This window comes from Nothoprocta perdicaria, unplaced genomic scaffold, assembly GCF_003342845.1.
Source record: "Nothoprocta perdicaria isolate Ctin4 unplaced genomic scaffold, notPer1 scaffold_277, whole genome shotgun sequence".
Taxonomy (NCBI): domain Eukaryota; kingdom Metazoa; phylum Chordata; class Aves; order Tinamiformes; family Tinamidae; genus Nothoprocta; species Nothoprocta perdicaria.
The window spans coordinates 747696-763491 of NW_020455507.1; positions in this window are offsets into that span (position 1 = coordinate 747696).

Consider the following 15796-nt stretch of genomic DNA (forward strand, 5'->3'; position numbering starts at 1 on the left):
AAAGGAAAGGAAAGGAAAGGAAAGGAAAGGAAAGGAAAGGAAAGGAAAGGAAAGGAAAGGAAAGGAAAGGAAAGGAAAGGAAAGGAAAGGAAAGGTGGCAGTGTGCACGCAGCTTTGTAAAAGCATGGAAATAAGTTTTTAACCATTCTGATTAATTAAAATAAGAAGAGAAAATATCAGAAATATTTTTATTTTAAATGCAACATGCCATTTGGGATTCAAGTCATTTAAGATTTTGAAATTCTTTTAAAAATTCACAAATATAAAAAAGGACACATTGAATCAAGACATTTTGATTCAAACATTTTTAATGTATTATTTGGTTTGCTCCATAAGACTTGAGATTTGATAAAAACAATTGTATGAAATGAAGTAAATTCCAGTTTTTGTCTGCCTGAATGAGAGATCAAGGCAAGAACTGATCAAACCATAAAGATGTGTGGATCAAAGCTGGCTTTACTCCTTTCACTTGTTTATGAGATATATTACATGCATACCTTATAGCTTGCATGAGCCAAAGACTGTATCTATCTATCTATCTATCTATCTATCTATCTATCTATCTATCTCTTCTCTTACCACAAAATTGTTGATGTACCCTGGAAACATTTCACACGTCAGAGCCTTGCTTCCTAAACCATATTTTACAACAGATGATTTTTCTGCTTTTTCACCAAGTTTTGAATCCTACAGAGGAGAATGCAGACAAATAGCATTAACTTAGTCTGGCATGTCAACACAAAACAAAACAAAACAAAAAGTATTGATGATTTAAACTATAATAAGACACATTGAGAACTGAAGATTTCATTCTGATGTCTTCGTTACTGAGAAGAACATTCAGAAGGGGTCCAGAGTTGCTGCAACATTGACTGTTGCAGGTGAGTATGCCATTGTCCCTCAGCCAATGCTTTGGGTCACTAACCCTAATTTGGAGAATATTATTCCTACCTGACTTGCTCCTAGAATGGCTTCAATGGGACCTAATGGTATAGGAATCTCTGCTTGGTCCTGGCATCTGGCAAGATCTCCTTTATGGATATGTAAGTGCTTGGAAGGTGTTTTTCTACAAAGCACTCCAGAAATTCCCAGTGCTTGAACCAGACAGATTTAAAATAAGAGTTCTTCAGAAGGAGTTTTAATTATAAAAGTTTTGCAGAGCTCAGCTGTAGGGGAATAAGCAGAGAATAATCCTTATTTTATGAATTTTCTTTCATAACAAAGCAACTCCCTCTTCAAGCTCAGCTTTTCATACATTTTATCTGTGACTTCAGAGCCTATTGACAGTTATAACTGCTGTCTAAGCAAGTCTCACTTAAATAATATATCAAGAAATTTGCATATCTAGAATGAATTTTAGGATTTCTTTTAAAAAAGAAATAAGGAGCTTTAGAGAAATTTGATTGCATTGTGCTCAGTATGAGCTTTATTTCCTCTGCTTTGTCTCTGCGTCATTCTACCATGTGAGTAACATCCACTATTAATAAATCCTTTGGAGACAGTGTCTGTATGCCTGTGTCCTCCATTTGATTAGCCATCTGGAAAATGACAGCTGTCAGTATCCTGACAGCTTTCAAATATTTTCTTTTAAGTTCAGGCATTGCTCGCATGCAGAAATCACATTTGACAGGGTAGGTCCTTCAGTACAGAGCAATTCTAACATGTGGCAAAAAACAAACAAACAAACAAAAATATATTGATAAAAAAAGGGAAAAAAAAACACTAAATGCACGATTTTAGTTTTATCAGTTGATCTGACCAGTTCTACCTTGGTTTCATCAAACTGCAAGCTTGAGCTTCAATCCACATCCCCCAAGAAAGATACTAGAATTAAGAGAAAATTCAGGATAAAAACACTGGAAGTGGTAGTGTGGAACTCTACATAAATAGTTATTTCTAGGGTGGAGGGAAAGGAGGAAGTAGGAGTTAGTTTCTGTCATATAACACTTAATTATAGCTAATGCTATGATTTGCCCAAGGAAAGTCTTAACTACGCAGCATTCCCTAGATTACAGAAGTTTTAGCCAAAGCAGGAAAGATTCTTTATACTAAGAAGAGAAAGAAATTGTACATTATGGCACCACGTAGCAAGCGGAGCCATCCTAGAGTGTTCTTTGGTTGGAAAACATGATGAACTAAGAATTATGGTTGATTTTGTAAAGAAAAAAACATAGAATAACAGTAGAACGGACTTAAAAAAAAAATTGCGTTGCGCAAAATGCAACACAAGTGAAAAAGTGTGACACAACCTGGAAAGTAACCAGGGACAAAAAAAAAAAAAAAAAAAAAAAAAAATTTTTTTTTTTTTTTTTTTTAATATGTAGCTTTAAAACTACCACAAACTTAAAGTTATTGGAGTTATTGAATTAATTTTTATTTAATAGCCAGGTATCTCACATATGATGTGTACATAGCTTTATTAAAACATACATGATACATCTCTGAAATCCAAACTCCAACAGTAAGCCTCATTATTATATATATTAATATACTATATTTGTTTATATATTTAAATTGAGACTGTCGTGAAGTTAGCAGCAGGACTTAGCATTACTTATCCTTCCCTTTGGCCATCCACCTATGTTTTGCTTCAGGTTTATGTCTTTAGATTAAGTCACCATGGAGCTGTATTTGCCACAGGCAAGGAGCCCATGCTGGCAGTTGCCATGGTCTCTGCAGACCCATGCAACTACTGAACTGTTAGAACTTGACTGTGATGTCGTGAATCATCTTAGGCAGATTTAACTATCAGCTGGATTTCAGATGAAAAGATTTTGACTTAAATTTCAAGAATTGGGGCTTAACACTTCATACCTAAATAAGTTTTCACACTGTGAGAGTAACTTTGCTCTCCTAATTACAATATATTTTTAAATAGAGGCACTATAATATAGACTGAAAAAGTTCTTAAAATACAACTTTTCAGATTTTATCTGTGGTAGGAAATACATGGAATAATTTCTGATCAATAGCTTATTTTTATTAGTGTATAAATAATGCTGAAATCTATTGATCAGCAATTATTCTTTTTTAAAAATATTATTTTCTTTTTAATACTACGTCAACAAGTGAAAAGTTAAAAAAAAAAAAAAAAAAGTCTGCTAAAAGACCAAAATGAAACATATAACATTTGTGTTTGTATTCATCTTCACAGAGTGACAGAATGGTTGAGTTTGGAAGAGACCCCTAGAGATCTTCTAGTCCAACCCCCCTGCTCAAGCAGAACATCTACAACACAGGGCACAGGGTCGCATCCAGGCAGGCTACGAAGATCTCCAAACAAGAAGACTCCACAACCTCTCTGGGTAGCCTGTTGAAGTGCTCTGTCACCCGCACAGGAAAGTTCTTCCTCATACAGAGATGGAACTTTCTGTGTTTTAATTTACAACCACTACCCCTGTCCTGTCACTGGTCACCATCGAGAAGAGTTTGTCCCCATGTTCTTTTCCTTTTCCCCTCGGGTATTTGTACATATTGATCAAATCTCCTCTCAGGCTTCTCTTCTCCAGGATAAATAGGCCCAGCTCACTTAGTCTTTCCTGGTATGATAGACGCTCCAGTCCCTTAAGCACCTTTGTTGCCCTCCGCTGTACCCTCTCGAGAAGCTCCATGTCCCTCTTGTACTGGGTAGCCCAGAACCGCACCCAGTACTCCAGGTACCGCCTCACCTGAGCTGAGTAGAGGGGCAGGATCCCTTCCCTTGACCTGCTGGCAACACTCCTCCTGATGCAGACCAGGATCCCATTGGCCTTCTTGGCCACGAGGGCACTGCTGGCTCATGTTTAACTTGGTGTCAACCAGGACTCCCAGGTCCCTCTTCACAGAGCTGATTTCCAGCAGGTCAACACCCCTAGTCTGTACTGGTGCCTGGGGTTATTCCTCCCCAAGTGCAAGACTCGGTACTTGTCCTTGCTGAACCTCATGATGTTCCTCTCTGCCCAACTCTCCAACCTGTCTAGGTCCTTCTGAATGACAGCACAGTCAGTGGACTGGGTGGACTGTCGACTAATCCACCCAGTTTTGTATCAGCTGAGCATGCATTCTGTGCCCTCATCCAAGTCGTTGGTGAACAAGTTTATCACCACTGGGCCCTAGGGGACACCACTAACCACAGACCTCCGACTAGACTCAGCCCCATTTCTTACCACCCTCTGAGCTCTGCCATCCAGTCAGTTCTAATCCATCTCACTGTCCACTGATCTAACCGATACTTCCTGAGCTTTTCTATGAGGGTATTATAGGAGGCGGTCTTGAAAGCTTTGCTGTAATCAAGGTAGACAACATCCATGGCTTTATCCATCCAGTCCATCATCCCATCATAGAAGGCTGCCAGGTTCATCAAACATGACTTCCCTTTGTTCAGTCCATGCTGATTACTCCTGATCACCTTCTTTACCAGGGATGCAGATGAGGCTGATTGGCCTGTGGTTTCCTGGCTCCTCCCTCTTGCCCTTTTTGAAGACTGGAGTGATGTTGGCTTTCCTCCAGTCCTCCGGCACCTCCCCACTCTCCATAACATCTCAAAGATGATGCAGACCAGCTCAGCAATGATCCCTATTAGTTCCCTCAGCACTGTTGGGTGCATCTCATCTGACTCTATAGATCTACGGGTTTCCAGTTTGCCTAAATAATCTATAACTCACTCCTCCTCAACCAGTGGAAAGTCTTCTCTCCCAGTTTTCTCTCTTATGTCCAGATTTTGTAGTTCATAGGGACTAACCTTAGCAGTAAAGACAGAAGCAAAGAAGGGATTTAATAACATTGCCTTCTCTGTCTCCTCTGCCGTCAAGGCACCCACCCCATTCAGCGGCAGATCCATGTTTCCTCTAGTCTTCCTCTTTCTGCTGGGCTCTTATCAGCAGCAGATCAGCAGATTTCTAACCAGATAAGAGACCTTACCTCTCTTACCTCTCTTAAAAGAATTAGCTGGTGCTGATGGCAGCCCTGCAAGGCCAATGGAAAGAGAAAAGTACTAGAGAGAGACACGTTATTCCCTCTGTTTGTTAGAATATGATGACTAAGTTTCTAACTTCAGCTGAATGCTAAAAGATTGATGGGAAATATCTAAAATTAGGAACTTATGATCAAATGGGAAAAAAAGATGAAGCAGATGGAAAAGAAATTAGTGGTTTTTTTGGCAAGAAATTTGCATCATGATTCATGAGGAAAGAATATATATTGATGAGGGGAAAAAAAGCATTCAAGAAAAAAAAAAAAAAAGCAGATGTGTGAGAGACTATGTGCAAGACTGTATAGAGACAAAGATGAAATAAAACCTCCAGAGGTCCCTTTCAAGGATTCTATGATTCTATCATTCTGTGAGAAGAGATGGCATAGCAAGGATCACATTATACTTACATGAGAAATTGTTAATAAAAATGCAGTAGACTAGAAGAGATATTATAAGGCTCTCAGGAATGAAAACTTGCTTGTCTGGGCAGGCTCTGAGCGCTATTATTTCAGGCTTCTCATTAACCTCTAACCCACCTTTTATGTCATCCACGTTTAAGTTAGTGCCCTTAGTGGATACCACATGCTGCTGCTAAGTGGCATGGACAATCAGGGAACAAGGGTGCTGGAGTGAAACCTTCCAGTCAGCAAGGGAATAGTCAAAGGTGGACACATCAAAAGTCAGATGAACCATTAGCAAAGGAGAAAAGAAAGCACAGTTTAGTAGTTTTAAGACCAGATAGGGAAATTGGACACAGTTCTTAACTCTTGAGATGTATTCAATTTGTGAGAGGTTGAGGCATCTTCCAGCTGCTCACAATCGAGGAGCTGGATAAAAATTGAATATTTTTTGATAAATCTCTGACCTAAAATACTTAGAAACTAACATATTTTTTTCACAGAATCACAGAATATTCAAGGTTGGAAGGGACCTCTACAGATCATCTAGTCCAACATTCCTGCTCAAGCAGGCACACTTACAGCATGTGGCACAGGGTGGCATCCAGGCGGGTTTTGAAGACCTCCAGAGAAGGAGACTCCACAACCTCCCTGGGCAGCCTGTTCCACTGCTCTGTCACCCTAACANAGAATCACAGAATCACAGAATAGTTAAGGTTGGAAGGGACCTCTAGAGATCATCTAGTCCAACCTTCCTGCTCAAGCAGGCACACCTAGAGCATGTGGCACAGGGTGGCATCCAGGCGGGCTTTGAAGACCTCTAGAGTAGGAGACTCCACAACCTCCCTGGGCAGCCTGTTCCACTGCTCTGTCACCCTAACAGTAAAGAAGTTGCTCCTCACCTGGAGACGGAAGTTCCTGTGCTCCAGCTTATGGCCATTACCCCTCGTCCTATCGCTGGCCACCAGTGAAAACAGCCTGTCCCCTTCCTCCCTGCATTCTCCCTTCCTGAACTTATACATACTAATCATATCCCCTCTGAGCCGTCTCTTCTCCAGAGAAAACAGGCCCAGCTCACTCAGCCTCTCCTTGTACGAGAGATGTTCCTCCTACTGAGAGATTTTGTTTTGCCCTGATAAAACATTCTTGAGTTTGGACCTTAATCACTCTTGAATCTGTTCTCTGAAAACAAGATGAAAAGCCCAGAGCTTTCCCTTCCTAATAAAACTCAAGATAGTTTCTTGAGGAATATGCTACTTCACAGCATATGTCTGGGCATAAACCTTTATGTGAAACTCGAATCCTGGCTACACCTTTCAGACTTTGCTTTAAATGAGAGAACACTTAACATTTCCTCATCATTTTGGAGATTCAGATCAACTACACATTTGAAAATAAAGGATTCTTGTCTAAATGTGTCTCTGCACTTTTGGTCTGGATATCAAATCAAAAATAGTAGCAATTGTTTATTTCACAGTATTTTAGCCCAGAATGAGATAAACAGAGAAGTATGAGAGAAGACAGGCACTTGTTTACTTAATAAATACTTGTTTGCTGGATAAATGTGTTTATTGTAGACATTTAAGGAACAACAACAACAAAAAAAGTCAATTTACCAGCAAAGTATCAGAGCAGTAATCACTTCTGCTAAAAACAACTTTGAGAAATGATTTAAAATTGTTTCTTTCATCAAGATAGTCTTTCCAGTGAAAAGCTGATGAGAGCTTCATCCATGCAGCAAAAGAAACCTCCCAACAGATCTTCAATTCAGCACTCAGCCAAAGGGCACATATATGCTATTATCCACAGCACAGGGACTCAATTCTAACACATGGTATTCATATTTTCAGCTGAGCTGAATAATTGCTCCCAAATTCACGGGGATCCTCACTTCTCAGGTTGTCTCTGTTCACCAGCTTAGCATCTGGGGTCAGCCAGTTTCTGTAAGTAAAAGTTAGGTGAGATGAGGGCACATGCATTTTCTGTTTGTTAGGGAGGTGCTGCTGTTTCTTTCCAATGACATTTTCTACTCTTTCATTTTTCTGAATCTTCATTTTTTGTTTTGCCAAGAGCTGAAGTTCAATTTTCCTCGTAAATAGAATACTTTTTTTTTTATATAAAATGGTTTAATTGCTATCCTTCTTCAGATGCATGTGACAGCCTGGATTATTGCTTAATTGTGCAAATTACAAGAAAGTTATTATGTGTGCGCATATGACACACAGTTGTGACAGTGAAATACATTACTTATTGTTCATTTAGGCATTGAAAGAAATCAGGAGTGGCAAATTCACTGCTGATCATAATTAAACTTAATTTTGGACCCCACTTGAAGACTTGGCCTTGAATACCTATGTCTGGAGTTGCTTCTTCTTCCACTGCCTTATATTAATGTTGAAATGGTTTAGTAGACTGCATATAGAAAAAAAATGCCCATATTTCAGACTTCTTTCTTTGTTTCATATTAAAACTTTTCATGCATGGTTTCATGATTCCTTTTTTTCAGCTCATTTCATTTTTTTCCCCACCTAGCAAGTTCTTTTTCTCCTTATATATTCTTACCAGCAGCAACTAAAAATGCAGTAGCAGATCTTGTTCTGATGTCATTTTCTTCTCTGACAGTTTGGATATTCATGCATATTGCTCATACTGTCTGGAGGATTAAGTCCATTTAGGGCCTCATTGTTATAAGCACAGCATTCACCAAGAGGGACTGAAGAGTGAGAGGCTCATAACCCTCTGAAACCACTTTCTTAGCTGCTAAAAAGCTGTCTCAATCACTTTGCCTTTTTATCATTTGCATTTTAATTGAAGGACTTGAGCCTAGTAGGTTTATAAAAGAACCCTAAAGGATAGACACAGACTAATAGAAAGACAAAAGATATTCAGAAAGTTGCAAGAGACTCTTATTGATTAGTTTTTCTTCTGATTTTCATTTATATTACCGTATATTGTTTTCCATTCTAGAGCTCAAATTCCCTTTAGATTGCTGTTGACTTTCAATTAACCAGTCTGCTGGGGTAGACATGACCCTAAAGCTACAAATCTTGTGTTTCCTTTTGCAAGTGCTCACCGTAAGGTTTTCTTCATCCAGTTCAACTCGCTCTGAAATCTTTTAATGAGGCGGATATAGAAAAAGAAACTTGTTATGTAACAAATTATATAACTGATCTTATCATTGCTTCAGAACAGTTAGGTTGCAGGAACCATCTGGGAAATAAAAACCTGAATTATCTGCCATGCATACATATGTATATATATAGGTATGTATATGTACGTATACTTGACATTTTTACTTGAATTGCATGCAAAGCTCTACTGAAATGCAACAGTGGCTGTTGGATTTTTCAGAAGGCTGAAATCTTCTGTTCAAATATGATATTTCTGAATGAAAGCAATGCTCTCTTATGAATGACACCTTTGACATGTGCAAAGAGCATCTCGTTTGCACAGCAGAGAGTCTTTCAATACTCAACAAAGCTTTTATTACTCATCTCTGTGCTACTAAAGTATATGACTCAGTGTAGGTGTCATCAGGACCAGTGAAATTAAGACTATGGGGAAAAAGTATTGCTTTGGTGAAGGAAGAGATTCCTGCCAGTTCATCAGCTGTTCATGGCAATAAGTAGTGTTTGCTCTAGAAGACAATATACCATGCATTGAGAGTTGACAATGTTTATCATTTCTGCAGCTACTGTAGTCAAAGGAACCTTTCGTAGGAATCTGAGGATAGTTCTCCTTGTCCCTGGCTGAAATGGATTGCAAATGACAAGAGAGACATTGCCTTAATTACAACCAGATTGAAATTAATGAGATTTCTCTTGGAGCAAAGCACTCTGCAAGTCAGGAAGTACTTCCACAGTTGTTAATGCCAGATATGTGCACTCTCAGATCACCTATCAAAACACATTTAATATGAATGAGAGCACACAGGCATTTCTTTGCAAATTGTCGAATAACATGATTTAGTACTTATAACAACTAGCTTTTCTGAAATAGATTTACACCAGTGGAAAGGGACAAATGATGCTTGATTTGACCTCAAGATTGTCAGAATGTTCTGCCCTGTAATTTTCCCTATTACATTTTTGTAAGAAATTTGAATTGAGTGAGTCTGTCTAGATTTTTCTTCCCCTTGTGAGGTCATGATTGGTTTGATCCACTACTTAGTTTCCTATCACCAGAGTTCCTGTTGCATGGAGATGTGATAGGTATTAGAAATGTATTCTATAATATTTTAAATATTTATATAATGTGTAATAATTACACTGGAGTAGAAAAATATGATCTTTATAGCAGTAGGCAGATAAATATAGATATTGCCCATAAAAGTCACTGCACTAATGAATCAGTAACTAAGCAGAAAAGAAATTACATTTTTTTTCCACAATGGATGCACAAATTTTGGTAGAAGATCTCATAAAAGCCTTTTTTATTTTCTTTTTTGGATAATCCTTTTCAAGAAACTGTTAATACCTCTTCAAAGTTTTGGACTATCAATTAGAGTTTACTCAAACTGCAATTTATGTCTACAGAAAAATTCTTCTGAGCTCAGTGTAAATAAGATCGAAACACTTTGCAAGATCTTCCCCAGGAAAGATCTTGTTTGCAAGATCTTCCCCAGGAAAACTGTTTCATGTTTTCATCACATAATAGAGTTGAAATATCCATTCCCAGTTTAGGGAAATCATTATCCTTTATATTGTGTTCAGCATAGATTCTTACTTAATGACAAGTCGACAACCATCAATGTTAAACAGGCTGTCAAAAAAAAAAAAAAACCTCTCATACCCTTTGTATAAAAGGGAAAGATGTAATGAATAAAAACTTATTTTAAAAGAAAGAAGCAGAGGATAGGAATCTAAATGAATCAATAATTTCATTTTTAACAGATACTTACTAAGATATCCTAATAGAACAGATTAAAAGAGAATGACAATGTCTTTCATGATGATTCAGGCTGTAAGAAAGAAAGTACACAGGTTGATGTCATAATAAGCGTCTTATTTGTTTTGCAAAGCATATGCAGAATTGTGTATCTCAATACATAATTTTATGAAAATTATAAAATTTTAATTAATACGCATTTATAAAATGACAGTAAATTACTTGCTGTTTCCTTTGACATACACAAGGAAGAATTTATAGGTAATTTTTTCATTAAAGTTTTGTAAAAATAATTTGCATGCCATCCTGTATTTAACTGTAACCTACTTACACTACAGAGAGAAAAGCCTAACCTCAAAATATCTTTTCCGAACATTGCTATCTATCATATTTTTGACGACATTCCCAGCAAGAAAAAGAGAATTGGAAGCACCTCTATATGACAGCCAAAAAATGACTGCCTGGAATTCTACCAAGTTTTCTCTCATGAGTGTTAAGCTCCACTGTTTTAGCCAAGAAGTAGACTGTTGTGTAAGGAATGTTCTGTAAAATGTTGGGCACCTTGTAAAAGCCAGATGAGTGCAGGTATAGTGAGTATAGGCTTCAAAGTATTAGTTTTCCAAAGAATTATTCCTTTAAATGTAATAAATAAATAATAAAGATGGATGAAGAATTTGAATATTTGAATGAAAATGATTTTTTTTCCACTAAAAAAAGTTGTTCCACTAGCTGTGTGTGTATATATATATATTTATTTTTTTATATATATATATATATTCCGAATGGACATTATTTAGAGTACTTTGAATTATATTTACAGCCAAAAATTGAAAAATAGAAGTTAAATCATACAAACTGTGAGGTCATCCAAGTCAGCCATGCCCATTCTGCTTACCCCTAATTGAACATTACAGCTTTTGATGTAATTTCTGTGAAGAATACACCATCTCATATGCCAAGATAAAATATGGATGCTTAGTAGGTCCTTACTCCATAGATAACTCCTCTGGTTTCATGGCAATTCTCTAATTCAAGAAAGTAGATAACTCCCTCATGTCCTTCACTCATACATAGGATAACACTCAAGGCAAGCCCTAGTAATGATGGGAAAAAACATCACATGCTTAGTGGGAATTTTCACTGCCACTTTGATTTCACCAGGTTATTTTAAAGTTTACCTTCTTGCCTTAATTTTTCGCAGTCATGTTTCCCATGCAGGTGAAGAAGGCTGAAGTCTATAGGCATTTGTTCTCACTTGCCTGTTCTCGATGTTCCATCGGTTTGTAAAGCCTAAGCCAGAATAATGCAGGAGATTCAAATATTAGGTATTTTGCATTAAAAACACAGCTACATCCTCAAAAAATTAGACACTCATTTACAGAAGAAAAGAATAACACAACCCTTTATAATCTATGTAGGATGCTTTTCTGTGCTGTTTTCCTTTAAAGTGTGTTTGTTTTTGACATTAGTGTGTGCAAGATGCATCAAAAAACTTGTATACCTATACATAACTTAGCCACCTGTCATTTTAAAGGCAAAATGTGCAGGAGAAACCTTTTGAAGTCTTTTGAAGATGCATGGTGATTCATTCCAAACTGGACTGCTAGAACAACAAAATAAATTGAGCCATTTATTTACTTCTAGCATAGAAATAGAGAGGAAGAAGAAAAAAAAAAAAGTGTTTTTTTTAAATTGTTATTTTTACAGAAGGTAATAGGAATTTTACATTTTTTTTTCATTTTGGTTTTCTGCTTTCTCGCTCTTAGAATGCTAACGGCAAAAACATAATTGAGGTCACATATGGAGTGATAAAGATTGACTATGTCTAGGCAAGAATCCAGCTCCCCGATAGTGTTCTGCCAATTATTTGTACTTACATTAAAAGATTTATTTTTTTCTTCTCCTCAGTGGACTTGAGATATTTTTAACCCTTGGTTAACAATCATTCAAGCTGCATTTCTTACATGGAAATACATAGCAATCATATAGCTACCTTAAGAAAAATAGCATATTAATTTTGATTTTAATTTTATTTTTGACTTTCTCCAACATTTGCCTGTGTGGCAAAATTGTTATTTGCTCCCTTCTTTTCTAACTGTTATTGCAGATCTCCGATGAACATGTCCTTGGGCATCGCAGTTCCAGACTCTGCTGTCTAGCATCAGAGCTACCCGCGTGCCTTGTAACGCGATGCCTTGAAACACATGCCAGCAGGCAACAGTCCATAAAACATTTTCACACGTCTGAAAAGAAGAAATTAATAGCATCCGATATGGATAGGGTATCTGTATGGGCTTCTGACAAAGCTGTGGGATTTATTGATGTGGTTTAACAAGTTGTTTGGCTTCAGCATTTTGTAATCATAAGCTAGCACTGAGAATACACAAGCTCTAAATAGATCCCTAGGAGTCCCTATTTATTTAATTATTTATTTTGAATTGTGGAGGCTCCAAAATTGAGGTACAAGCCTTTCTGAGTTGCCATGGCAACTGGACACTGTTCCTGTATCAGAGACGAGAGTTGTACCATTTTGGCCTCAGACATGAGCTCCGATTGCTATGGCAACGCCACAGACATAGTTCTATTTTATTTAGCTCATACTTTGTTCTCAAGGAGCCTTTCTATTTGCTGCTCGCCAGGAAGCTGAGAACTGTGTCAGCTGCATGAAAGAAGCTGTGAGGAGCAACACGAGATGGGCTTTCCTGGCTTAAAGGATGCTTCAAATCTAGGAGTGATTCACTCCACACTCATTATGCTCCGTAGTTGAGTTTCTTGGCTGAGGTAAATGGAGATAGCTCCATTAAGGGCAGCAAAGTCTTTGAAATACCAATAGGGTACTTTGTGCAAAGCCAAATTTCCATGGTTGGGTATGAATGTCTGGAGGTGAAGAATCATCATTGCTGCCTATTTGTGATCTGATTAGGGTGTCAAAGAGTGGGGGGGAAAAAAAAAGTACAGGTAAAGATAAGGATGACATAACCATTTAGAGGAAGAGAACAAAGAAAAAGAGGGGAAAGAGAAAAGGAAATGGAAACAGAAAAAAAAAAAAGAAAAAAAAAAGAAAAAAAGGAGAAGTGATGACATTAGCTAGGCCTGTCTCAAAATTTTTAAATTCATTCCAATTTGAAAACAAACAAAAAAACCCTCTCAAGAGGAAATTCTAAGAATAGAAAAGACATGCAGATACCTGCAAACACTCACAAGTCCAATCTTAGTCAACAATATTGCAAAGGCGTAATCTGGTAGACTTCATTCTTGTGGGCAACATGGAAATAATGGCTTTTTTATGAGCCGTATGGAACAAAAAAAAAAGAAATCTATCTTCATATAATACATATTTAAACAGATCCTCACTAAAGGATGCACTGCAGGCTCAATATTTCCAGGTACAGAAAGCTCTGAAAAAAAATTGGATGGAAAATGCTAGTGATGATTATTAATATAAAGACACCATTTTTTCTCAGGAATCAACTTAACTACAAATACTGGAGGCTGAGAGAATATGTCAGGGTCATTTTAGGGCATGTCTGACCTGCTTCTAAACTCTTTCTCCAACAAGAAACTAAGAAACACAGACACTGAACTGGAGGATGACCTGCTATGGCCATCTTCTTGTTCTTAAGGTTGTATCTCTGAGAATGAATAAATGAAGATGGCTTAACTAGCTCAAAATGTATACACAGTGGAGTATGTGTGCCAATTAGTGTAATTTCTGGAGGTGGCATATGTCACGTCTAGCTTCATTCCTCCTGACATTTGTCTTGCAGGTTTAAATGAGTGCACTGGCATACTGATTTGACTAAAAATGAAAAAATAAGAAATGATGACTTGGAATAATTATTATGCTTAAAAGACATTTTCTTAGGTTCTTACATCAATTCCAGTTTATGCTACTCAATAAAAATGCCCAAAGTCATCAGCGAAAGGCAAGATCTTCCATGAGCTGCTTCATAAAAGGAATTATATGATACTTTACTGGATCTACAATGATATTCATCTGTATCCCACTGTAGATAATTCTAGAGCTAAATTCACATCTCCTCTATATAAGTATGTGAATAAATCCTGTCTTTAAATAAATAAATAAAGAGAAGTCAGCACTCTGTGTACTACAGCAAAGGCTTATCCAGCTATTGCATAAAGTCTGCCAGACGCTTTGGGGCATTAGATCAACATGCATATTTTAGCATCCAAGATCTTAATGTTTACATGGCAACAGGATTTAAAGAGAATCTGTTCTGCTCAGCTCTGGCTGATATGCCAGCATCAATCCCTCAAGTGGCCTGGAGATGTGAAGCTACTGATAAGTGTTAAACCAGAGATCATCGGTCCAATTCGAGGCTTACTGGATAGCACGCCTGTCAGCATGTGGCTGCAAAAGAAGGTTCTGAGTCTGCAGCTCTGTTATGCACTGCAGAGACATTCATGGCATATTCATGGTATGGAAGCCCCAGCCTACTACCGAGCAAGCCAACCTAAGTGCTGAAAGTGTTATGCTGAGACACCCATGGGCAGGAAAAGGTACAAGCATCTGAGTGAGAAGAAGCATTGCCCCCAATAGGATTATAATTATTATTATTAGCAAGATGTAGTGCTGAGTTCTGCTGCTGCCAGGCTGGAAAAGACAGGATAGCTCTGCACGATGTTCAGGGACCTTGTGGAGCTGTAGATATATTCATAAGAAACTGCTTCTCCGATGGCATTGGAGACAACACCAGACCTGCCATTCAGCATTGGCTTCTTTGTTTGTTTGAAATGTCAGTGAAAAGAAGTAGCAAAAGGTATTTTTACAGCCAAATAATTAATCTCACATTATGTGAACCACCTAAAAGATCTGACCTAGTAACCGAGAGTTTCTTTCATGGAAGAGATCTGCAACTGCACCTGCAGCAGACTTTAACTGGGCCCTTTTGATATGCCTTTTAGGATAACTGACCTCCCCTACAGTGTCATCTAACTTCTATTCAAGCTATACAAGGGAAGATGAAATCCTTTTTGAGACTAAGTGCTAAGTGCTGACAAAAGAAGGAAACACCTTCCAGGAGAAGGTGTTTTTATGTCCATTAGGCATAAAAAGGAGAGCAAGCCTGGCAGAGCAGAAAGGAGAAGGAGAAGGACAAAAAAAAAAAAAAAAAAAAAAAAAAAAACCACCACGGTGACAGTGCTCATGGATGGAAGCTTGAAAGAGAGAGAGAGGAAAAAAAATGTATATAGAGTTCCTGGAATTCAGCTTTTAGTGAAAGAGGCCATTAACCATGTAAGCTTATAGAGACTGTATTTAAATCCTGTGCTCTGATGTTCTCTGTAATTGAAACAGAAGCTGATGCTAGCACAAAGTGTTCTACTGAAAGGAAATTATATGATGTGTCTAAGCATTTTTTTTTTTGAAAATTAGCTTTCCAGGTATTTTAAAGTCCATTCCCATGTATGTAACTTTAAACCATATAGCATTCACATTTACTGACCTTCCAAAAATGAATTCAGCAATCTGTAGTTCTATTGGTCTAGCAAGGATTTACTCTTAAATTAACTTATAGCCACAGACCGTAAGACTGTGATT